General features: G+C 39.6%; 1 protein-coding gene across 3 annotated transcripts in view; it reads right to left on the bottom strand.

The window, feature by feature from the left end:
• NIPBL (NIPBL cohesin loading factor) overlaps window positions 1-27,667 on the bottom strand; it is a 125,686-nt gene that overhangs the window by 68,951 nt on the left and 29,068 nt on the right. The gene's annotated exons all lie outside the window — the stretch shown is intronic.

Genomic DNA, 27,667 nt, shown 5'->3' on the forward strand with positions numbered 1-27,667 from the left:
CCCCCCCCCAAAAAAAACCAACAACATGTGGCCAATTAAAATTTGTGTAGGTTATTCAGTTTTGTGTATTTACCAGCACAGTTCGGAAATTAGAAAAATCTAATCACATGCCTCTAGTGATCCTCTAGATTAAATAATTAACATGTGAAAGCAGTTACTTCTTGATGAACCATTACTATAAATCAGCAAGGTAAAAAAGTTTCCTTTCCCACATTTGTTTTCTTTAATGTGCAGATAAAGTAAGTTAATTGCACATCTGAAGTGTAAATGTGACTCTTAAAAAAGTATTGGAAATCACTTGGGCCCTAATGTAGATACGCTTGGTCACAAACTTGGGTTTATCTCTACATAGTGTGAAATAAGCCTTTAGTGTCGAGTAAGTTTTAATTATACATTCTGACCATTTAACAAAACACAATACTATGAAGTTTCTTAGCCATACAGAGCACATGACAAATCGAAATAAGTGAAAGGCTGGAAATAAGAGCATTTGTTTTTACATCTATAGTTAATGCCTAGCTAGTTTCACTAATCTCCACACATCTGCAGAATGTCTTATAGAATATCAAAAGGCAACTTTTGCACAATCATCACTGTGGAACTTACAGGGAGATAGCGATCTACTGCTATTTAGAAGTTAATAAACCATAAAACACAAAAATACATACACCATACATCACACAGGCCAGTTACTGACTAGCAAAGGGAAGACAGATCAGATTGGGGAACTGTATATGCCGCATTTATCTCTATTTTTTTAACAGCTGAAGATCTTAGCTAGATCAGGACGATGGTGTTATAACAGAAACTGTTTAGATTAACTTTCTGCAGACAACTTACAGAACAAATATAGTGTAATTTCAGGATGGGGGCTAATTAGAGAATGTTCATCTAGACAAGTCACATTCAGTTTCATACAGTTAATAATAATAACAATAATTTATTATTTATACCCCGCCCAACTGGCTGGGTTTCCCCAGCCACTCTGGGCGGCTTCCAAAAGAATATTAAAATACTGTGATACATTAAACATTAAAAGCTTCCCTAAACAGGGCTGCCTTCAGATGTCTTCTAATAGTCTGGTAGTTGTTGTTCTCTTTGACATCTGGTGGGAGGGCATTCCACAGGGTTCCCTGTAACTTGGCTTCTCGCAGTGAGGGAACCGTTCTACCTCAGTGTCCGGGTAGAACAATGGGGATGGAGACGCTCCTTCAGGTATACTGGACCGAGGCTGTTTAGGGCTTTAAAGGTCAGCACCAACACTTTGAATTGTGCTCGGAAACGTACTGGGAGCCAATGTAGGTTTTTCAAGACCGGTGTTATATGGTCTCAGTGGCCACTCCCAGTCACCAGTCTGGCTGCTGCGTTCTGGATTAGTTGTAGTTTCCGGGTCACCTTCAAAGGTAGCCCCAAGTAGAGCGCATTGCAGTAGTCCAAGTGGGAGGTAACCAGATGAATACCACATTTCAACACCCATTAGAAATGAAACAATAAAGAATCCCCCCCATATATTTATACAGTGGTAGTGCTGCTCTTGTGACCCACCTTAGATCATGCCATGACCCAGGAGTGGGTCCCAGCCCACCAGTTTAAGATCAAAGTTTTGATAGGACAAAGTAGGATGCCTTAGATTTCTCAAATGCTTCCAGCCCCCCAAAGGTCAGTGTTTGCTGTCTCCAATGATGATGCCAGACCAATCATTACTGTAATTTTACACAGTAATCAACCAACATTAAGGCATTTTTGTTGTAAATGATTAAAATGAACTGAAAAATGTACTAAGAGAAAATGCTGTTATATTCCATCTCAATGCTGGGTTTCACCTTACTATTCAAGACTTACTTGGCATGGACCATATCTATCTCATTGCTACATAAATTCCTAATTCATGATGCTAATTACAACTGGCAGCTTTAAGGGCTGTTACCAAAAAATGAACAAGGTTTTACAGATCCAAACAAAAGTATAACATACATAAAAATCAGTTATATGATGAAAAATGACATCTTATTTTGCTCTTATTTTTGTCCAGTTGCTGGTAGGCTTTGAATTTACAATATAACAAATATAACTGCGCTAAAGACATCTGAGGGTTAAGAAATAGGCTGTAGTTCAGTAGCAGAGCAAAGGTTTAGCACGCAGAAGGTTCCTAATTCAATCTCCAGTTACATGATTAAATTGAATGTAATGGGAAAGACCTCTGCTGGAGAACCTGGCCAGTCATCAGAGCAGACAGTATTAAAGCAGATTTCCATATGCCCTTCATTATCACAGTATACCTTCTGCAGCTAGAACTGTGTATTTTTTAGAAGAATAAATAAATTTGAAGATTGAGGAAAATATTTTTTTAATATGTAAGAATGTAAGCAGTTTTATTGATACAGCTGATTCTCTGTGGTTATTTTGATCCATTTTGATCCATATAAGACAGAAATTAAGTCATCTTCCTTTCATAAAACAAGTTATAGGAAAAGGGCTTCCATTTAATTATATCTTTCAAAAGTATAATCCTTACACATGCACGTGTCTAAGTATAAATATGGATTTGTCCACAAGAGGGCGCATGCTATACTATAGTCTCAGATCAAAGTTACTGTACAGCAATTCTTGTAATACTTGTGTGAAATTCTGAATGCAACAGGTGAAATAAGACAAAACTGTTAGCAAACATGGCATGAGAGGCAGCACTAGCAGTCATCTTAAAGAGGTATAAGCAACTGCTCTCAGTACAAAAACTCAAAAGTGAATAGATCAATATATTTAAAATCAGTGAATATCAGAAAAGTACATCAAATAATAATTGGTATAAATCAAGTATCTCCCCCCGCCCCGCCCCCCCGCCACCATATAATACAAGTTCCTGAACAAACACATTTGCTATAACAGTTGATGCATATTGATTTGCAACTGAATATAACTTTTATACTAGTTAAGAGCATTGTCCAAAACTTTGGCATTATGCAATCCAGATCCCTGTTTTGTATTTCAAATATTATTTTCTGAGAGATCAGGGATAGAATTGTAAAATAAATTGTTTGTTTTTGCTTTCCCTCTACCCACATGAGGGTGCTAAGCAAAATCCCTTTCTTTGATACGGAATGCCCAGAACTTTATCGAAGTTCTGCAGCGACAGAGCAGAACAGTGTTTTTCCATCAGGTAAAACAAGATGTCTATGCTATTTATAAATAATTTTCCTTAGTAATAAATATGCAACTATTGTGTCACCTATAAATCTAGCACTGATTTACATCCAGAATCGTCCATGGAGGCACAAGCTACTTCCATGGTGAGAAGTGCCTTTTTACCACCTCCGGTTAGTACTTCATCTGTAACTGTTTCTGTTTCATAGCTACAGTGGTTCTTCCATTGGTTACTTTATGACTAGATTATTGCAAGGTGTTTTATGTGGGGGAGTCTTTTGATTTGGTTCAAAAAGTTGTAACTAGTGCAGAACACTGTGGCAAGGCAGGTGTCTAGCCACAAACATGACACCAGTACTACAGAAACTGCACTGGCTGCCAGTTAGCTACAAATCCAGGTTCAAGGTGCCTGAGGTGACTTACAAAGCCCTATGCAACTTAGGGCTATTGAAATTCCCAATGTTCTAGGTGCATTTTGCAACAAGGAATTTCATTAGCACGAGCAGTTGCTGAGCTCTGGGTGCACTGCGCCTAAGATTTCAATTTAAAACTGCAAAGTGGAAAGAAAGGAGGAGCTTTTTCTGCCTCCTCACTTCCAGCTACTCTCTGATGACTGGAGAAGAGACCCTCTTAAGAATATTAGGGGGGTGGGCAGGGGAAGGACTAGACCATGTGAAAAATGAACATGATATTTTAGCTGCAGTTCATCCATTTTTCATCTTTGTATTCTTTTCTAGCACTGTGCCTAGGATATTTGCTAGATCACCTTTTCCACTATATACCAACCCGTTATCTGATATCATCTCTTAACTGTGCCACAAAGATGTACAGTGGCATCATAACTAGAGGTGAGCAATATATCCATACTTTTTTCCTTACAGGTATGAACTCCAGACTGTGATAAAGTTTTCATATTTTTTCACCCTGTATCAAGAATGCACTGCCCAGCTGGCCTTGCAGACCTAGCAGGCAGGAAGCAGCACTTTACAGCAAAGTAAAGCCTTTACTGCAAAGTAAATGGCCCTTTCCTGCCAGATCTGCAAGGCATAAGCCCCTGCCACCTCTTTGCAGTAAAAGCTGCTTTCTGCCTGCACAATCAGCAAGGAACAAATCCCATGCCTCTTGGTAGAGACAGACCCAGCATTAATAATGTTTCCCTTCTCTTGATAGGCAAAGTAGAGACCCAGCTTCCCTGCTTTCCCCCCAAAAGATCCATGCGGCTTTAAGGCACACACCTATGCCTCTTGCTAGGCAGAACAGAGATGCAGCACGGGTATCAGGCTGAGAACGATTATCAGGGTCTCTACTCTGCCTAGCAAGAGGCAAGGTGTGTGCCTTAAAGCCATGTTTATTAGACTCTTCCTGTGGTATGGAGATTCCGATCAGCAAACAAAGTTTCCTCTTCGGATAAGATCAACGGATAAGATCAATGTGGCTTGGCTCCTGCTTCTGTTCAGGCAAGGCTGCATCAATTTACTTCTACAGTAAAGGCTTTATGCATTTGGAAACTAAGGTGCAGACAATGCTGATGTCTGGGCTGCTGTCAGTTCAAATTGCTGGTTTTAGATATATTGTGGTGTATTTTAAGTATCATTTTTACTATTATTTATTCTACAACTGATGTTTTTAAATGTTGTAAGCCGCCTTGAATTCCAACTTGGCAGGATATAAATATAGTATATAATAAATAAAATAATATGAGAGGCATCCATGAAATTATTTTGAGTTTCTTGGAGGATAAACACTATAAAGACTTAGTAAGTAACACATAATTTGACATCTTTTTTATTAGTGTGGCTCAATATAAAGAATACATATTTTTAATTTTTTAAAAAAGCACAAAATATATAAATATATATACACTATATTATAGTAGTGAGTAGAGCTACATACATGCAGAGCTACATACACACAAGAATGAATTTCATTGGGGACAAATGTAAGGTTCTGCACTTAGGAAGAACCAACTGCACAAATGTAAGATGGGGGACACCTGGCTTGCCAGTAGTACATGCAAAAAGGATCTACGGGTGTTAGTAGACCACAAGCTTAAAATGAGTCAACAGTGTGATACAACAGCAAAAAGCTAAGGCTATTCTAGGCTGCACCAACAAAAATATAGTGTCATAGTCCCACTCTATTCTGTCTTGGTCAGACCATGCCTGGAGTACTGTGTCCTGGGTGTTCTGGGTGCCACCATTTAAGAAGGATATTAACAAGCTAGAATAAGTGCAAAGGAGGTCAACCAAGATTATCAAGGGTCTGGAAACCGAGCCTTATGAGGAATGGTTAAGGGAGCTGGGTATGTTTAGCCTGGAAAAGAGGAGACTGAAAGGAAACAGGGTAGCCACTTTCAAATATCTGATGGATTGTCACATGGAAGATGGGGCAGCATGTTTTCTCTTGTTCTGGAGGGGGCAGGATCCAAAGGAATGGCTTCAAGTAACAAGAAAGGAGATTCTGGCCAATCAACAGGAAGAACTTTCTGACAGTAAGAGCTGTTCGAAGATGGAAATGACTCCCTTGGTAGGTGGTACATTGTCCTCCCTTGGAGGTTTTGAAGCAGAGGCTGGCTGGCCACCTGTGACCTAGTTTTCAGGTGCCAGGTGGCACCTAGATTGTCTACCTGACTTTCTAACACTGATCTACAACAGTTCCCAATGTGTTACGGAGTCAAGTACAGGGTGTTGCTATGGGTATATAAGACCCTTAACAGAACAGTAATATATTCTCCAGAAGTCTTTAATGGTTTAGTTTAACATGCTATCACTGAGTAAATTTTCATTTAATTAAATGCATCAAATTTAGATTTTTATTTTTCCCCAAAAGTTCCAGCCTTATTTCAGACATCATGATATATTGAGATATTGCAGTGTTTAGCTAGCGATATATTGTGATATTGAAAACCAGACATCACCAAACCCTAATCATAACTGGAATGCCCTCCCCTCAAGAATCATGTTGATGCAAACCCTGATATGTTTAGCTTTCTTTTAAAGATTTATTTATTTATTTATTCAGGCATTTAGTTAAATTGACTGGAGATGTTTTACTGTTTCCATAGTGCTGCTATGAAAATGTGATGTATTATTGCAGCGGTTTGATTTTCAGATTGTGTATTTTATTACATATTACATATTTTTATGGTGTATCCTGCTGTGGAATTGGTTTAAATGATGAGCAGGTAAATAAATAACTAAATATAAAACAAACTCAGTCAGTTATTGTTTTCAATGCTTTTCTTTTACATAGAAAACTAGTTATTTGATTAGCAGTCATGAATTATTATTATTATTATTATTATTATTATTATTAATGTATATAGTCCATATTCTCTTATAATTTTGAAGTTTGCAAACCTTATCTAGCCTGCATTAGATGTCACAACCAATGTAATCTTCTTAAAATTACCCCTCTAAGATTTCTGCTCAAAACAAATTCAACAATCAATCACATGTATAATAAGCTGGGTTGCACTTTAAAATGTTCAAAAATTAAAAAAATAATGTTCACACAAGAACAACAGGGGCTACTATATTTGATGCTAACTCTCTTTTTGCTGGGGGCAGGGGTGTCTAGTTCCCTTTGCTACAAGCATTATGCACAACAGGGATCAGGCCCTTGCAGCCAAGAAGCCCACCCCAGGCTTCAGACAGAGCTCTGCACAAGCCTTGCAAGGGATACATTGCAACACTTTGTTACAAGGTCTCTATTTGTTATTTTCTACCAGGCAGTTCCAGTCTGATCACACTGCTAGCTACATGATAATTTCTAGAACAATTCAATTTTATATTGAATATATGAAATCCCTACCTGTTTCAAATTTGCCTGTACCAGAAAATGTAACCTTTTTAAACAAATTATGTCGTTAGTGGTGGTTGTTGTTGTTTAAGCCAGTACGACACCTAGTGTAAATTGGAGAGTCCCTATCTAGGCATGCTACTCAGTGATGCAACTCCAAAAATCATTGAAAGAAACCACTATTTCAGCTAGGACACAACCACCATGAACAATGAAGAGTCATCTTATTTACAAAGATGTATTTGTCAAAGTGAGCTCTGGTTAAAAACAGACTAACAGAGCTACGCCTCTGTAATTTGTTGCTAGGAATATATAAGCAGCCCCAAGTATTATCTGAAGCAGTTGGAGCCCATCTATCAGTGTTCAGTGGATAGGGAGATCCACAGACAGCTGTTATCCTTCCAAGTTCTCAGAATCACAGCTAGCCTCAAAGGCACTCTACTGTCATAATAATGGGGAGGGGTGAGAACAGAACATAGATTTAGTCATTTTTTATTTTTTACTGTACTTGAAAACAAATGAAAACACCAATACTGAAAATGATACTATTTTCATAAAAGCAAAAAGATTTGCTAAATCTTTAAATAGTCTTCAAAGTAAATGTATTAAGCAAACTAACAAAAACAATTGCCTCACATTAAATGTGAATACATCATTCAATGCAGTTTAGACTGGTTAAAATCACGTCAGAATAAAACAGTACTTACTATCTAACAACAATTAAACAAAGGGAGGCGCAGCACCTGATATATGGTAGAAAGGAGTATGCAGGGGAAAGGAGAGTTGTTTAATGAGAGTTAAGGTAGAAAGGGGGCCTCTGCAGAGCACTGCACACAAGGATGGAAAAATTGTAAACAGATGCTATATCATATCCCATATCAAACCACAATCTCAATAATTGGCTTACTACAAATCTATACAGTGGCAATCAGAGTCAAAATAATTTCACACCTTTGCTCACAGATTCATAGGCACCTTCCACACGCCTCTATGGATGAAACCATACAATTCTTATATAGAATTGCATAAGATACTTTACTCATATCTGTTAATTCCTTTGCCACTCTAACCTTTGGTCACTTTTCAGATTTGCCAGTGCTGCAAAAGCAGTAACAACTTCCTTTTCACCATATTAAACATCAAATAGAGCAGCTACAACTATTGTGAAAACTTCACGGCAAGTTCTATTCCAATGAATGCAGCAATGCCCCCTGGTGGCCATTCAAGGATCAATATCTAGTCTATACGTATATCAAAAGATGCTACTCTTCCAATCTTTGTCAAGGGATCAATTTAAAAGACAAAAAGGAATAAATACTTTTATTTGTAAATCCTGGTAAATATTCAGAACATTTCTGCATTACTTGTTTTGAGACTCCTAATTATTTTTCAAATACAACCTTATAAAAGCTCAAGTGAAAAGCTACCAGATACCAACAACATATTAAAAGGAGAGATCCCAGGCTACCATCTTATTTAAAGTTTCAGATAATATAAGGAAAATTACTAGAATAAAAAGAAGTGTCATGTGATTATACATTCAAAATATTGTATATCTAGGTAGCACATTTGAAATACACCCATGTAGTAGTTTCTAAACAAGATAAAGATTGTGTTATATTGAACTGGTCCAACTGTAATATAATCTAGCTATGTACCTGATGTAAAATAAAACAATTTTACAATTTTAAAAATATGAACAGCACTCAGTACATTTAGAACACAATGGTTTGGATCTTGCATAAATTTATGTGCCTTTCTGATGGCAAAGTTCCCAAGGATGGCAGGATCCCAAAGGATGTGCTTTACGGGGAGCAGGTTTCAGGCACCAGGCCCACTGGCAAACCAACTCTGCATTACAAAGATGTCTACAAAGCATGTGACATGAAGGCTGCCAACACCAACCCAACCCTATGGGAATCCCTTGCAGATGACCTCAGTGCCTGGCGGCAGACAGTCAGGTCATGTATCTACACCAGAGACTAGAGGAGGAATGACTACTGGGAAGAGCACAGAAAGAAGAAACGTCATAGTACACCTGCAACAACAGAACTGAACGCTTTCATCTGCCACAGCTGCAACAAAATATGTCTTTCCCATATTGGTCTCTACAGCCACAGCAGATACTTCAACCTTCCAACAGTTAGATTTTACACACACATCCCCCAAAAAGCACACTCCTCCACTGTCTCCAGAGACAGATGGATACTGCTAACAACAAGAACAACTACTCAAGGAAGGCAGCCCAACCCCAAATTCTGCCCTGTCCCACTGCAATCCCCCAGAGGGTCCTTCAAACTTCTGGACTGGCTTTTAGGAGTATGCAGTAGGATAATGCGGGAAGTCAAAGAAACCTCACTGCAACAGCAGAGTTCCTTTCATGCTTCTCCGGTTCTCAACCAGTCTAAGAATTCTATTATTTCAGGAATGTAAATATAAATATTTTATTTGTACCACCATCTTCAAAATATGTGCATTCATGTTTATGAACAAGGGTTCCCAAGGCAAAGGTGGCAGTCTTTGTTAATGGTGCCAACCACCTTTTTAAATCAAGAATGTGGACCAAAATATAACTTAGCATGACAGTTCCAAACAGTGTCAAGATATCACCATCCCACTGGGTGGAACATCATCAAGTTTGGCATGACAGGTCCACCCTGCACCTATTTTGATGCCTCTGAATATATTATTGCACGATTCCCCAAGAGGTAAGTGGCAGTTTTTGTGTGTTTGGATGCCAGGTGCCATTTTGAATCAAGATGATGGACTGAAACATGACTTTGGCATGACTTTGCCCAATTTTTGGCAGATCAGCCCAAACCAATGATTTATATGCCTCTTGTATCATTGCCCAGATCATATATTTCTTGTAACACGGAAACTCTGAAATGTAGCCCCTACATATCCATGTATAACTCATATGCAATTTTGGTGGAGGACCTAGAAAACTTTTAACGTTCAGTTCACATAATTCACTTGGTGGAAACAAGACTTTCATGGCTGCTGCTTACAACAAAAAGGTTAGGGAGCAAATGTTGCACACAAGAAAACAAGGAAGCAAGGGGAGAGGGATTGTGACAAGAGACAAGTGAGGTCTGCAAAATCGAACAAATCAAATCAGTACACTTCTGAAGAAACTACATTTTAGTTTACGGACAAGTTACTACATTGTTCACACATTTAAAAATAGTCTTAAATTTATCAACAAAGCAAGTATGAAAAACAGAATGCATCCTTCTAATGCATATTTTATGATAGCGTGTTATTCTTTTGGAAAGCTCTTTGACTAAAGAACAGGATGAAAATGCTTTACATAATAAAAGTGCACATACTGGGTGGAATTCAATGGTGCAGAAGCAGACATAACATGACTTTGCCGCCTTCTCCTTCCCCATGAAGCTTCCTATGTGCCCCAAAAAATCTCCCCTGGAGTGTCACCCACCCTTTTTGAAGGTGAAAGAAAGGTAACAGAGAGAAAGAGACAGGAGGTTCTGCTATGTGGGTGGAAGTCCATTCTGCTAATGTTGGATTCAACCAATTATCTTTATAGTAAGAAAATGAAACAAATTAAGTTTAACAAAATGTCTTACAGTGCAACCTTATGTATGCTTACGCCAACAACAACAACAACAACAACGTTCTATTAAATTAAGTGTAACTTGTTCCCAGGTAAATAGTGTTGCAATTGCAGCTTTAGTTTCAGTTTCCTTTCACCATTTATCAATTTGTGGTTCACCTCTTTCTTTCTCTCTTTTTTTTTCATTTCTAGCCATTCTCTGTGATGCCTCAGTGTGTTTTATAAAGTCTTAGTGGGTATAACAGATGTACACTCTGCACTATAGTACTGAAGGTCTACTTAACTATCTTCTGCATTTTGTGTGTCTTCTACACAATACACTTTCCTTTTGCCCCATGCGTTGCCCACAGACGATTCCCCTCCCCTTTTTTGTCATCTTCCTCCCTTTCAGAATCTAAATGCTTCAAATTCCCCAATTGCCAATCTCTAAATTGATTTTCATAATCATATTTCATGGAATGGCAGACAGATCAATCATTTGTCTTTTATAGACAGGAGCAAGGGATATTTTTACCCCAGTTAAAAAGCAGAGAAATGAGAGTGAGAATATTCAGCAAAAAAGATTTCCATGGAACCTCCATGGAAGTCCTAGATGTAACACCACTTACAGATGCTGTGTAATCTTACCATGCAACAAAGGAAAGCAGAGAACAACTCACTGAAGACTGCATATTTAGGTATGCTTATGAGCCCTGCGGGGGTTGGCACTGTGGTCTAAACCACAGATCCTAGGGCTTGCCGATCAGAAGGTCAGCGGTTCAAATCCCTGCGATGGGATGAGCTCCCATTGCTCGGTCCCAGCTCCTGCCCACCTAGCAGTTCGAAAGCACGTCAAAGTGCAAACAGATAAATAGGTACCGCTCCGGCGGGAAGGTAAACAGCATTTCCATGTGCTGCTCTGGTTTCGCCAGAAGCAGCCAGTAAAGTGAGATGAGCACTGCAACCCCAGAGTCGTCTGTGACTGGACCTAATGGTCAGGGGTCCCCTTTTTGAGCCCTGTGACACAAACATATACTCCATGCTAATCTGGAGTAAGTTTTACAACTTGATTCTCTACTCAGTTGCTAACATAGAACAATGTCATCCACCAGCTTCATCCAATTAGCATAAATGAAACAGTTGGGAAGATCTATTCTTAGTACCCCACTGTAAATATGGTAGAGTAGTTAAACATGGCTCCAGATAGCTTAGTGCCGGGGGGTGCTCATTATGCTGGCATATTTAAATATACTGGAAAATACAAAGAGAACTGGAAGAAACTGATTTTGGCTTCTGGTCATTTAAGATATTTTAACATGCCCTAGTCTCAACTGTGGAATAGTGAGATGTGATAGGCCAACAGCACAACTGAACCAACATTGTAGACCTCCCACCACACCGATGCTGTTTTTGGTACTCCCAATGAAACAGGGTGGACAATAGCTAGAGCACAAATGGCAGAAAACCTGCAATGAAGATGACCCAAAATACATTAGAGCACATAATTCTGCCTATGGTGTGGAAGCCAAGGCTTACGTTGCTTTCCACTGCAGCCTTCTGTAACCTAGGCACTTTGAAAATCACTTATCTCCATAACAATGTGGATTTCATGCATTTGATGGGTCCTGCTGAAGTCTCCAAAACCTTATCCAGATTTATGAAAGTCATTTAAGACCTTGGGGCTGGATGATGTGGACAGGGTACTTGGAGTTGTAACTTGACTGGCCCTCTTGACCCTTACCTAGCATGGCTTTTCAAGAGCCAATTAAGGAGGGCTTACCAGGTGGGTGCAGGGTTCAGTAACTGCATCACTGCATGAAAGGGAGGTGTCTGCCACCTTAGAAGGCAATTAAAAAGCCTTTGACTCAAGAGATTTAAGACAATTACCATACACCCAAAAGAAAATGCTCAAGAGGGGAGGAGTTGGGGGAGGGAACTGACATATATACAGTACTCACTTCCTTTTTTTTCCTTTTTTTTTCGTTTCAATAAATATATAGATTTATTGATTTAATATATAGTTTTATATATTATATATTATTGATTTATTTTATATTATTTAATATATAGTTTTATATATAACAATTACCAAAAAGAGAGGAGCCAAGTTTTCCAAAGTCCAATCTGTGATTTTGATAATTGCTATTCTTCAGGATCATCAGGAAAGTATTTTATAAATGGAGGCCATATTTCAACAAAATTGTCTACATCATTTCTATTATCCAATGCGTGTAATCTCTTTGGTTTTTTTTTTTCTGATATAGCATTAGACCATGCACTCTGTTTCTAATGACAGATACACAGATGTTCCACTTGACAGATGTAGCAGGAAATAAGGGACTTTCAATGGCCAAACTAAACATCTCACTCTTGGCAGATGAACCACTTGACTGGCAGTTTTCTCCAGGATTTCAGACAGAGTTCTCTCCCAGCCCTACCTAGGAATGCTGGGGACTGAATCTCCGACATTCTGCATGCAAAGTAGATGCTTTACCACGGAGCTGAGACTCTTCCTCCATATGCCTTCACAGAAGTAAACTCTACTAGTGGGACTTATTCCTAAGTAAATGCAGATAGGAAAAGCACAGGCAAAAGCACAGGCACAAGATGCTTGTGAGACGCATGCAAGCAGGATCTGATCTAGAAAGGGGGTGGGGGTTGAACCAGCAGAGTACAGATTTCCATTTATTCCTAATAATGCCTGACCTATTAAACCCACCTAAACCTCCTGGATTCTCTTCCTAACCTCTCAAATTTTCCTTTTCAAACAGTGCAGAGTTGCACTTGGCTCAGGAACATTTTTGATATTACTGTCTATGCAGTCTTGTACACAATTCTGTTTTTTGCTGCTATTTTGTTATTTTTTACATGCTTTCGATATACAATACTAAGAGTTTGGAAAGGTGACTTAAATGAATGATATTTTTTTTTACCATGCTTCAGATACTCCATTTACGCTTACAATTCCCAAATTTGTTTTTCTATCCCTTAACTCTATCAACTCCAGATAGTGCTGGGAAACACTCTAGTCTGAAACTTGTGAGAACTACTGGCAGTAAAGCTGAGATCCCCAACATGCTCACAGACACCCACCAGAACTTGAGATGCTATGAAAGCATGGGGGGGGCAGGCAGCTATAGGTTTTTTTCCTGCTTTCCATGCTTAAAGAAATTCCTCCTTGCTCTGCGGCCCCTGCATGAAGTTTGAACATGCCTGCCACACCTCTGATCGGATGCCCTCCTTTCCATTCTCAAAGCTATCCAGGTAAGGAAGAAGTCAGCTCCGTCCATTGGGCTTTTTTCTTCCTCTATAAGAAAGGATTGCAAATCTTCTGTGAGATACTCTCCCCACAGGGCTCCATGATTCTGCCAGTTCATAAGGGGGTAGGGAGACAATAAAAGGATGTAACGTTGTATGGGAGGGAACACTGTTGGCTGCCAAGATTATTCCTGCATCTCTCAGATTCATTGATGTCTTGATTTCTTGGATAGAGGTGATATAGGGCTGTTTCAGACAGAATAGGAAACCATGATCACCCAATACATGAACAAGCCTTGGCCTTAAGCACTCTCCCCTCCTTTTGCAACTGGAAGCTTCTGCTTCTACTTCTAAACTAACCACTTGTTCTCCATCATGCATGAACTCAGTGAGCTACATTTTCTTGAAGCTTTGGTTTCTGACCAAGCCACAGTCTAAAACCACAAAAGTTCAATCATGTAATGATCTAGTATGAGAGTCTGAAATCCAAACATACATAGGGTTTAAACAACTTTATAAAAGGTAAGCAATCCCTTTGATATGATATTTAGCAATTTAAAAGTCCGTATTTTCTTCTATTGTCAAACTTTATGGTTGTTGTTTGTTAAAACTATGTATGTAAGTCACCAGAAACATTTTGTATTAGGAGACAAATAAATCAAACAAAAAGTAATCATAATATACTAGCTAACTCCTAGTAGGAGCTACAGGTGTTGCCTGGGTGCCAGGATTATGCAAAGCTTCCATGATAGTTCTGAATGGCAAGCTATCAGTTCCCCTGTGCCTCAATGCCATACTGTCTCCTGCAGCTAATGTTTCTTTTAGGCCACCCCACTGACATATGCCCTAGAAACAAGGAGCCTCAGACAGCAAGGAATTCTTGCCTTCATTCCCTATTTAGTTGGGCTGTTCAGTCTATAAACTAAACCCAGTCCACTAGTTTCTGATTACAAATCGCAGCTGCTTTGGTGGGATGGGCTTCTGCATCAATAAAATATACTTTGATAGATCATGGGAAAACTGGATTCCCCACCCCAACCCCCCGCTTTCCCAGCTTCATGTGTCTCCCTTCCTTCTCCACAATTTAACTACCCTCTGGTTACCTCAACACTGCAGTCTCCTGGCAAATATTGCTTGGAGCCAGTAGCAGTTGGTGAGGTGGCACAAACAGGACAATGCAGCTCACCTGCCTTCTAAACACTGGTGTCACTCCCAGTTCCTGAGAGGGGTGAGGTGCAGGCAGCTGAGGCAGTGGCAGAGCCAATCCAATACTCCTGCCACCATGCCAGACTGTACTAAGATCCCAAAGCTTCACTGCTCCCCCTCTCAGTTACTGGCAGTGACAAGGCAGGTGAGCAACACCACTCTACTTGTGCTACCCTGCTGACTTCTACTGCTTGGAGCTATGCATGCTCTCCAACCACTCCCTAGATAACAACACATACTGTAGCATCACAGACCCTCTTTTCCTTCACCCCATCTGGGTAAACCTTTTGGTATCACAATTTCTTCTAACAAACCAATGTTTAAAGCAGGACTGGCTAACCTGTGGCCGTTTCATATGTTCCTAAGTTACAGCTTCCATAATCCCTGAAGGCTGGCCATGCTGGCTGAAGTTAGCTGGGAATGGAACATCCACAGACCACAGGTTAGCCACCCTGACTTAAAGAAACCAACGCTCCTGAGTCCAGACTTAACAAGGAACTGCTGTTTATTTCAAGCAGAATAAAAGCTTTCCTTAGCCTTCTTCCGTACAGCTCATGAAGGCTCATACATGTAGCAGGAAACTTTCAACAGCCAAGCTAAATGTCTTACTCTTTACAGTAACCTGCCCCTTTGACTTTCATGAGCATCTCTTCTAATATGAACAGCATTGTTTCCTGACTAGCTCAAAGAGTGAAATATTTATGAGATTAGATTGATTTACACAATTTACGTTCATACTTGCAAAAATCATGTTCATGTTGCAAAATTAGCTTTCCATACTGGAACTGGCAGAACAACTGAATCCTCTGGTTAGACCCAAATAATTGAATACGGTTCATTTATTGAATATTAAAATATACGTGCAATAAGAATTTAAAACTATGTATACAGGCAACCCCCAATTTGTTTGGGGGTTACACTCCTGGCCCCCATGTGTTTCAGCAGAGCACATGTAAGTCCACCCTGCCCCATTATGCCTATTTATACCCCACCCAATGGGTTAGCAGGGTGGCAGCTGCCCCCCAAAATCAATCAAAATCAATACAAATCTGAGGTTCTGCCTCCCCCCTAACAAAAGCCTGCCCCCTGACAAAAATACTGGCTATGCCCATGCCCCACCCCATTCTGTCCTTTTCTGGGTTCAATAGAACTCATACATCAGAGGTTGCATGTCAACTGAATGCATGCAAAATGGACCCCCATCTGCACTTTGTTTCTAAATATATAGTTTAATCATACATATAAACAGTTGCAGTGTCTACTACCAAGTATTCATTTACTAAAACTAAGCACACATCATGATGCTATAAAATATACCTGTTTTTACCACCACCAAGCAGTGGTCATGCTTTCCTCCCTTGAAAAAACATGCAAACGAAAAGCCTACAATCGTTTTAATAAAGATTTTCCTCTTGCCATTTAACTATTATTGATGATAAACTTAAACTTATAAGAGGCCTACGTGAAACTGAAACCCAACACTTAAAAAACAACACATTGCATGTCAAAGCAAGCTGTAATTAATAGATTACTCTGAATGAGCAGGACTTTGTCCCTATGCTAGTAGTACGAACAAGCCATGCAGTTTAGCTCAGCATGACATTCGAACCAGAGTTATGGTTTGCTTCTCCCTCTAACTTTTTGTTCTGGCCAAAATTTTCTATAGGCCAGTGTTTTACCAGTGGATCAGATGGTGTCAGGTCATTTTAAAATAAAAACTTTTTTTTAAGAAGTGCACTTTACATGTTCAAAGATGGATGCATGAATCCAGAAGCAGTTCAAATACTTGGAAACATATTTCAAGTATTTAAACACTTTAAATGGCAAAATAAAGAGCTTGCAAATATATCCAGCCTGCAAACATATCTCAGGAATTTTGTAACATCTGTCCAATAGATAATAGTATCAGCAGCAGCAAAGATAAGGAACATGAAAACATTTAAATTGTATTGTTTATGGATAAATTTGGATGTATTGTTTTTGTTATGGGCCAATGGCCGCAATAAAAAATCCTTGAATCCTTGAATCTCATAGCTTTTTTAATCAAATTGATTTATTCAAAATAGAATATTTTCTTCATATTTTACAAAGCTAATGACCAATCTATGAAATAAAAATGAAAAATTCTGATCAGATATGAAAACATGTCAGGAAATACCATCCATGGCTGCATTGGAACATCCAGTTAAAATATGTATGAGAACTAAAAGTATTATAAACAACAAAGAAAAAATGACTAATATAAACACATTTTACTCACTAAAGAGTACTGAAAAAAATTAAGCATTTGTACAACAACAACAACAACAACAAAACACAAGCTGTTTTAGCCTGCAATGTGAAAACCTCACAGTGTCATCAGCAATGAAATCTTACTCAGACACACAGAATACACCTATGTAGCCTGGAAACTAAGGACAAACAAGGTCTCATACTGATGGCACTTCATTCTCCCCAAAAGTTTAGGAGAATAAGATTTGCCACCAAGTTAATCAGCAAAATACATTCAGAAATTTATTTCTATTTCTGTTTTAACGTCAACCAGGCTTCTTCACTCAAGCACTTTCCAAAGTGAGTTAAGATGTTATGAGGTTACCCTAATTTGAGATTTTACATACACGGCTATTATAACCACCACCACATTATGATTATTGTACCTTTTATAGATAAACAGATGCAGATTTTACATTTCCCAAAGAGACAAAATGCTAACTGTACCTTACAGTATTACTAGTTTCTAAACACTTCAGAGCTAAAAGTCTTATTTTATAAATACCTTTATATCCCACCTTCCTTCCAAAGACCTCAAGCTAGCACACATGATTCTCCTGTTCCTCATTTTATCCTCACACTACCCTGTGAGGTAAGTTAGGTTGAGAGGCAAGGCTAAACCAACATCACCCAGTGATATTCAAGCAGAGTAGGAATGTTATCCCTGGTCTCTCAGGTCCTAGGCCTGGCTCTCTAGGCAGGCTGTTATCTAAGCCCCCCATCATTTCACATACATTTAAATCAAACCTATCCCAAAGGGAGAAAAGAACCAGTGTACTATGTTAGCACAAAGCTGCTAACACTTCCCACCCTTATTCAACTCAAGAGGCCTGCTACTTAAAGTTGCATTTTTAAAGACTTACAGTATAACAATATGCAACTATGTGTCCCACTTCAATAAGACTTATTTCCAAGTAAAAATGGATAGGATACCAGCCTAAAACTGCAATCTGATGAATTAAACTTAGAATACAAGACTGAAATCAAATTTAATTCCAATGAAGCGTGCTTTTGGAGCAGAATAAGGCTTTGGCCTAGATAAAGACATGACACAGAACCAAAAATCTCAGGGGAAAGCCTTCATTAAGGGACAGACAAGATACAGTGGTGCCCCGCAAGACGAACGCCTCGCAAGACGGAAAACCCGCTAGACGAAAGGGTTTTCCGTTTTGGAGGCGCTTCACAAAACGAATTTCCCTATGGGCTTGCTTTGCAAGACGAAAATGTCTTGCAAGTTCCTGCGGGGTTTTTTCCCTCCCCCCCCCCTTTTCCTAAGCCCTAAGCCGCTTATCAGCTGATCCGCTAAAAGCCGCTAAACTGCTAATAGCGCTAATCCGCTAAGCTGTCAATGGGCTTGCTTCGCAAGACGAAAAAACCGCTATACGAAGAGCCTCACGGAACGGATTAATTTCGTCTTGCGAGGCACCACTGTACAAGAGTTGCAAATGAATTTCCCTTTGTGTGTTTGTTCATTTTTCAGTAAAAAGTAGGTAGTAGTGGGGATCTGAATGGGACGGTGGTGTGAGAGAAAGAGAATTGAACTTTTTACCCATGCTGTGGTCACTACCAGAATCCCCCCCAGGCTTGCTATCTACAATAGGTGCAAAGTTATGGTGTGGGGGAGCAATTCCAGCTGGTACCATGGCAGGGACAGATGTTTAAAGTTCCCCTTTCTTGTGTCATGAGGCTGATCCAGATTCCCTACCTCATCAGGCTATTTGTAAAAGAAAAACCATGCAAGAACAAGCTAGATGACCAATGTAACAAATTCAAAACAGGGAAGAGTGTGGTGATACCTTAAGAACTAAAAAGGGAGCATACAGATATTGATGGTGCAGTTGGAAATTCTCACAAGTCTATATGCAAACCTAGTGAATTTAGGGAATAACAAAGACACATAATATAAATAATTAGAGTGATTGTACAGAGGCATGTGGTATCCTAAAACTCACTGCTAGAACTTAAGTCTAGAGCAGGCATAGCAAACCCATTGCCAGATGTTGTTGAGTTGCATCTAACACTGCCATTCCACCCACACAACAGTTTGTGCTATGGAACTTCTCTCTCCTGCTTGTGCCTCAAAATCTGCTCCAGGGAGGTGTGGAGCTCTCCAGATCAGATTTTGGGCAGGTGCAGATAGAGGATTGGAAGGGAAAGAGGAAATCTCATTATATAAGTAGAACTCTGCTTGCGAAGGGTTAATACAACTCATCATGTCTGACCATTGGTCATGCTGGCTGGGGCTGATGGGAAATGGAGTCCCACTACATCTAGAGAGTCTCTTGCCATTGTCTCTCCCACCCATTCATACTAGACAGATACATCCTGTTCAGAAGGGTAAGGTATATAATGAAAGGCATTAAAAAATATGTGCTCATTGCTTAGGAAAGAAGCAGCAGAGTATCAGAACCCCCAAAATGTCATATGGTGGGGGGAAGGCTACTGTTTTAAGAAACATATAACTCAAGTTCCCTTGGGTACATGAAACTAGTTTTATAGATGTACTGGATCATGGTCACGCCACTGAACAAAATCTGCAGCAGGCTACTGCATAAAGCACAATCCTATGCATATCTATTCATAAGAAAGCCCTCCCCCCCATGCATTAAGTCTAACGCTTAGGCAGCAAGCCTAACATACTCAGTTGGGAGTAAATCCTACTGTGAATTCAATGGGACTTAATTCTGAATAAACATGCTTATTATTGCACTGTAATTATTTATTTTACTTTTCCTCTAGACAACATCTTAGATGCTTGAAAGCTTGCATTTGCTTATCAACAGAATAAATTAATCTCTCTCATATTCACTATGATTAACTGGGCAACTCAATTCACTATTTACCCATAATTTGATAGACTTTACATGCAAACTTTAAATTAAGCCCTAACCACATACATGCAATCATAAGGAGACGCAAATAAGACTGAGTTTTTCATCTTTGATTCCTCCTGTAACATTCTCCTTTAAGTTCCAGCCTGGCTCAGCTGCCTGTTTCTTAAGTGGGCAGGGCATTCTTACAACTTTGAAATGCAGCAGCTGTTCACTAGGCTCTATTGAATTGAAATATTACTCTGCCCCCTTGTGGAAGAGGAAACAAGGCTGCTCACATAAACAGAAGAAAAAGGTCTATGGAAGCTACATTGCAATGATGTATGAATTTCTGGCAGATGCATGATGTGGTATTTCATGTTAGAAAGAGAATGCAAGAAAAGAGCTAAAATACACCATACAACAAACAAGATAACACCTTTTCTGTTAAAGGAACAGGCATGTAAACAAAGCTGCTATCTTAGACACACTTACAAGAGACTAAGCTTTATTGAACACAATGGGACTTACTACAGAGCTAACATGCATAGGATTGCAGTGAAACCTTTTCCTAGCGTTCTTCAGCATAAAAAGTCCTATGAACACACCATCACAAAACACAAATGATTTCAAAAAGGCACTATTCATTCAAATGGGTATTAATTCTGTGCATCTTGCACTAAGAAAAAACTCAGCAACTGTTCTTCACCATGTAATAACTTTGCTTTATCTTTTTATACTCTCCAACTTGTATTTTATTACCTCATTATTTTAATATTCCTTCTGCTCCTACAATCTGAAAGAGTTTTATAATGTCTTCTTCATACCCTGAAATTCATATTCAATGAACTTTACACACAAGATGTAACTATCTCAGCCTAAGGCTTTAACCCTATGCAGAAATACCTGGGAGCAAGTCCAATGGAATTCTTTGAGTAAACATGCCTGGGGCAGGATACAGATGCACATCTTTAAGAAGGTGTTTTAAAAACCTAAGTCTCTTGAGGCTGTGTTAGTCTTGCATATCAATGCAAAATGTAGTAAAAGCTAAGTGGCCAGAAGTAGGTTATACTGAAATGGGTGTCTTTTACAAACAACTTGTCAAGGTATCATCATATTTAAAACTGCCACAAGTGCTCTGGCATCTATCCAGGACTAAATTTAGAACATCAGGGCCTTAGACTAGTATAATTTTCTATTTTTGGTAACTTTTATACATTTAGTTTTCAAGTGTTTAAACTTCCTCACAAGTCTATAAAATTAGTTAGACTGGTCAGCCCTTAAAAGCACAAGAGGCTGAATTAAATTGGCCGAAGTAAACATTTACACTGCAGATAGATAGATAGATAGATAGATAGATAGATAGATAGATAGACAGACAGACAGACAGACAGACAGACAAAGTAGCAGTATTCAGAATTCTAAATATGATACAGTGAGCTTTGGAATTAAACCTTAGCAACAATAACTTCTTACAAATCTTTAGTACAAGACTGCAGTCCAGAACTTTATACCACCACATTTACTGAAATGCCAGTTCTTAATTCAGTCAATCAGAATGCCAACCAACTTTTGCCGATTGCGTACTTTACTGTTTATATTTTTATTGATTCTTTGCAAATCTATTACATTTTTCAATATACCATAATCAACAACATGAAAAGCATTTTTTTCAAAAAAAACAAACAAACACCTAGGTAAGACACCAACTGACTGCTAAACCTCAGGAATACCTTCCACACATTTGTGCACAGGAACAGTGTTTCTGTCAAAGTGGCAGCCAAGGTACATACAATATGGATACAACTCAGTGGACAGAGACCCAATATAAGGTTTCTAATTAATAATAAGTTGTCAGGCAAGCCACTGCACACACATAGTATTCAAGTATATGCAGCAGAGAAAATACAGAGGAAGAAGATTGACATACCAATCTCATTAATGGCATAACACAGGCATGGCCAAACTTGGCCCTCCAGATGTTTTGGGACTACAACTCCAATCATCCCTAACTAACAGGACCAGTGGTCAGGGATGATGGGAATTGTAGTCCCAAAACAGCTGGAGGGCCAAGTTTGGCCATGCCTGGCATAACAGCTTTGATGTCTAGAGGTATTTACTCTCTGAATACAGTGGTACCTCGGGTTACATCACCTTCGGGTAATGTTCGAGTTACGAACGCGGCAAACATGGAAGTGTATACTTCCGGGTTTCGCCCCGTGCGCATGCATAGAAGCGCTCTATTGCATCACACACATGCGCAGAAACGGTGCCTCTTGATACAGACTTTCTGGGGTAAGTACAGACCCCCGGGACAAATTAAGTTCGTATCCAGAGGGTCCACTGAATTGAGATTGTGCTTTTGACTATGATGGATAGTAGCCATCTAATCCTTTCTAAACAATATACACCAGTTGTAATCACAACATCACAGGAAATAAGTTTCACAAGCTGAATCTGTATTATAACCTTTGTTTATACCACTGCTTCTCTAACTTTTCTCTACAGGCCACACTTTCAGAATAAAAATTTGCTTGTGGCACACTGACTTTTTTATTGATAAGAAATACATTGGAAAACAAAAAGAAACAACTACTGGCAGTGGTTGATTTATAACATAGAACAAAACTACTTACTAATATGATGGTGGGACATCCAGAAAGTATAAAACAATGTGGTTACACAAGAACATGAATCATTCCCAAAGTATAGTTATAAATGCACCTTCTCCAACACTCTGTTTGAATAGCGATTCTAGATCACATCTAGGATTGTCCTCAGTATCACTTGATGCTCTCATGTTGAAAAGTTGTTTATCCGTATTTTGCAAATTAAAAATATATTTTGAAACTATACTATACTACATTAAAATGTTTAAATGTTTCTTTGTCCTTGAAACTTCCTACCACACTTGCCATCCTTGCCTTGCCATCCTTGCCAGTGTGGCACACCAAACGCTTTGAAAACCACTGGTTTATACAATACAGTGGTACCTCGGGTTAAGTACTTAATTCGTTCCGGAGGTCCGTTCTTAACCTGAAACTGTTCTTAACTTGAAGCACCACTTTAGCTAATGGGGCCTCCCGCTGCCACCGCACCGCCAGAGCACAATTTCTATTCTCATCCTGAAGCAAAGTTCTTAACCCAAGGTACTATTTCTGGGTTAGCGGAGTTTGTAACCTGAAGCATTTGTAACCTTAAGCGTATGTAACCTGAGATACCACTGGGGCTCTTTCTTTCTTTCTTTCTTTCTTTCTTTCTTTCTTTCTTTTTCTCCCCCCCCCCCCTCATACACACACAGAGAGACGGGGGGGAGGGTCACATATTTAGCTCCCTTAAAATAAGTTTATTTCTGCTTTAAACTCCACTTTATGTGTTACAACAACCAGAAAGCCTTAGAACCTCTTTACTTTCTGCCAACCTTCTCAAGAGTTGAAGCAAATTTCCTACAAGCATGAGCCAATTCTTAGTACACAGTAGGGCAGGCAGGCAGGCAGTTTCATGCTACAGTACTATTAAAATCCTCCACCTTCTGGACACTTTGAAATGTATTATTTTTTATTCAGTCATGCCACTCTTGTAGGAAGGTTTTTTTAAAAAAGCCAAGAAAACAGGAAATCACTGCCAGATTTAGGAGTATTTAAATCATTATCTGCTACCTAATATTTAACCCAAATGAGAAACTCTTATGTACTTTCAAATTTCCACGTTCTGCAACAATCACAGAATTGTCACTAAAACATGCAGTACTACTTCTAGCATTAAACCAATTAATTTACTAGGGGGGGGGGGACACAATATTTCATCATACTTGTCATAAGCTTGGGTATACACTTTTCGCTGTGGTCTAAACCACTGAGCCTAGGGGTTGCTGATCGGAAGGTCGGCGGTTCAAATTCTCGCGATGGGGTGAGCTCCAATTGCTCGGTCCCAGCTCCTGCCAACCTAGCAGTTCGAAAGCACATCAAAGTGCAAGTAGGTAAATAGGTACCACTCCAACGGGAAGGTAAACGGCGTTTCCCTGCGCTGCTCTGGTTTTGCCAGAAGCAGCTTAGTCATGCTGGCCACATGACCCGGAAAAACTGTCTGCGGACAAACGTCGGCTCCCTCAGCCAGTAAAGCAAGATGAGCACCACAACCCCAGAGTTGTTTGTGACTGGACTTAACTGTCAAGGGTCCTTTACCTTTACCTTACATTTATACCCCCATCTCTGCAAAATACATGCTTTACTAATAATATGGGGAAGAGTAAAGTATCTATGAAAATATTGGGGAGTAAGGGAAATGAAATGATGATTGAGTAAGAAAGCAGCTGTACCTCTTATGAATATGAAGGCACAGCATGAAAGGTATCAGAGTAAGGATAAAGGTTTGCAGAAGTCCCTCAAAGAAGCTTTAATAATAATAATAATAATAATAATAATAATTTATTATTTATTCCCCGCCCATCTGGCTGGGCCTCCCCAGCCACTCTGGGCGGCTTCCATAGAAACAAAAAATACAGTAAAATATTAAAATATTATTTAATAATAAGATTCCACAACAGCAATGGATGAATGGTCATAGGGAAGGGGAAGCAACAGAAGCCAAATCTTAGTGCACGAACACCAGTTTTAAGTACATGGTACAACATATACTCTGCATCTCAATTCAGGGAATCTTGCAGGGTCGGGACTATCTCTAGTTGACACAATTAGTACAGCTAAAATTTATACCCTGCCCATCTGGCTGGGCTTCCTGAACCACTCTGGGTGACTCCCAACAGAAATAAATAAATAAATAAATAAATAATATTGATAAAACATCAGACAATAGGCTGTTATAGAGCAAAAAAATTAAAAGTTCACTTATCATGGGACTGAAACTGCCTTGGTCGCACTGGTTGATGATCTCCGGCGGGCTAGGGACAAAGGTGAGAGCTGTTTCCTAGTTCTGCTGGATCTCTCAGCGGTGTTTGATACCATCGACCATGACATCCTTCTGGACCGTCTTGAGGGGCTGGGAGCTGGGGGCACTGTCATACAGTGGTTCCGCTCCTTCCTCCTGGGCCGTGTTCAGAAAGTGGTGGTGGGGGATGAGTGTTCAGACCCCTGGGCTCTCACTTGTGAGGTGCCCCAGGGTTCTGTCCTCTCCCCCATGCTTTTCAACATTTACATGCAGCCACTGGGAGAGATCATCAGGAGGTTTGGGCTGGGTGTTCATCAGTATGCAGATGATACCCAGCTCTACCTCTCTTTTAAATCAGAACCAGTGAAGGCGGTGAAGGTCCTGTGTGAGTGTCTGGAAGCGGTTGGAGGATGGATGGCGGCTAACAGATTGAGGTTGAATCCTGACAAGACAGAAGTACTGTTTTTGGGGGACAGGAGGCGGGCAGGTGTGGAGGATTCCCTGGTCCTGAATGGGGTAACTGTGCCCCTGAAGGACCAGGTGCGCAGCCTGGGAGTCATTTTGGACTCACAGCTGTCCATGGAGGCACAGGTCAAATCTGTATCCAGGGCAGCTGTTTACCAGCTCCATCTGGTACGTAGGCTGAGACCCTATCTGCCTGCAGACTGTCTCGCCAGAGTGGTACATGCTCTGGTTATCTCCCGCTTGGACTACTGCAATGCGCTCTACGTGGGGCTACCTTTGAAGGTGACCCGGAAACTACAACTAATCCAGAATGCGGCAGCTAGACTGGTGACTGGGAGCGGCCGCCGAGACCATATAACACCGGTCTTGAAAGACCTACATTGGCTTCCAGTAGGTTTCCGAGCACAATTCAAAGTGTTGGTGCTGACCTTTAAAGCCCTAAATGGCCTCGGTCCAGTATATCTGAAGGAGCGTCTCCTCCCCCATCGTTCTGCCTGGACACTGAGGTCCAGCTCCGAGGGCCTTCTGGCGGTTCCCTCACTGCGAGAGGCCAAGTTACAGGGAACCAGGCAGAGGGCCTTCTCGGTAGTGGCGCCCGCCCTGTGGAATGCCCTCCCATCAGATGTCAAAGTGATAAACAACTACCTGACATTCAGAAGACATCTGAAAGCAGCCCTGTTCAGGGAAGTTTTTAATATGTGACATTTTAGTGTATTTTTCATCTCTGTTGGAAGCCGCCCAGAGTGGCTGGGGAAACCCAGCCAGAGGGGCGGGGTACAAATAAATAATAAATAATAATAATAATAATAATAATAATAATAATAATAATAATTATTATTATTATTATTATTATTATTATTATTATCACCCAACACCATGAAGAATAATTTGAAAGCTTTGCACTGGATAGGGCCAAAATACCTGCATATTGCAGGTAGAAGTTGCATGGAAGTTTGCAAGTAACCTGTTCACAGAGCCCTGATGAGGCATGCAGGTCCCACAGAGGTCAATGAGCCTACTTATGAGTAATTTGCAAATGAGCATTTTTAAATAAAATACCTAATTAACTTGTTTTAATATTCTCCTGAAGAATTGCTACTGCACAGGCTAAAGGATCCCATATTGATAATTTATAACTAATTTCACATGCATTGAATGGTATTGTAGACATCCTTCTTCAACTGCAAGCACAACTTCTCAGCCAAGATTATATTCAAAAGGGAATTGAATGAATTTGAGAAGTTGCTTTTTCAGTTTGGTTCTGTTGGCATTGATGTCTGTGTAGCAAAGGTGTTTGGAAAGATACGTTTGATGAACATTTTGTGTGTGAGTAATCCCACTGACCACTGGATTACATTCCACATGATTATAACTTCTACCTACAATATGCACCTGGTAGCCAGAAGTAAAAAAAGGGGGGGAGGGCTGCCTGAAGATCACTCTACCTGCTAAGCTCATCCATCATTCTATTAGATGCAGGTGAACAGTCACAGGAAAGAATGAGCCCACTTCTCCAATACTTGGTACTAGACTGGACCACTGGCCAACTAATTGCCAACAATTAACATATACTGTCCCATTAATAGCACATTCTCGAAACAAGTACTATCATTCTTGAAGCATTATTTGTAGTACCAGCCCAGAAATATACATTTATAATGTTTTCAAGAACTGCGCCATATCTGTACTGCACTCAATCACACACACAACTAAACTGATTGGTTATCAAAATACTTCAAAATTATAGTTTAAAATAGTATTCAAATTATAACACTGATGGGGGAAATTGTCATTTATAACTTGATTTTAAATCTAACTTGCAATTTTCTAAGATAAAAATATTTCCTCTGTAAAACAAAAGTATTGTTTTTATTATTTTTATTCCTAAGTATTCAAGCCATTCAGATTCTACTCTTAGATCAATCAATGTTCCCAAGAGTGGCCTTGCATTTGAAATCTGAAAGCAAACTATGTATTTTACTAGTAGAATAAAATGAAGTATACAAATAAATAAAATATTCATGCAAGGCCCTATTTCTAGATTCCCCAACTTTACAGCTTTCACTTGTGGAAAGCTCTCCCCAGGAAGGTTTTACCTTGTGTCTACAGATGTATTTTTAGCATCAGCCAAAACTACCCACACTTAATTTTTAACCATTCTGTGATGGTTTCATCATTGCTAACTATTTTCCCCTCCTGCTTTACTGCTGGGTTGCGTTAGAAAAGATTTATCTTTTTAGAATGATTAGTTATGCTAAGCTGCTATGAAAAT

Source organism: Podarcis erhardii, assembly GCF_964252035.2.
Source record: "Podarcis erhardii genome assembly, chromosome: 11".
NCBI classification, from domain to species: Eukaryota; Metazoa; Chordata; class Lepidosauria; order Squamata; family Lacertidae; genus Podarcis; species Podarcis erhardii.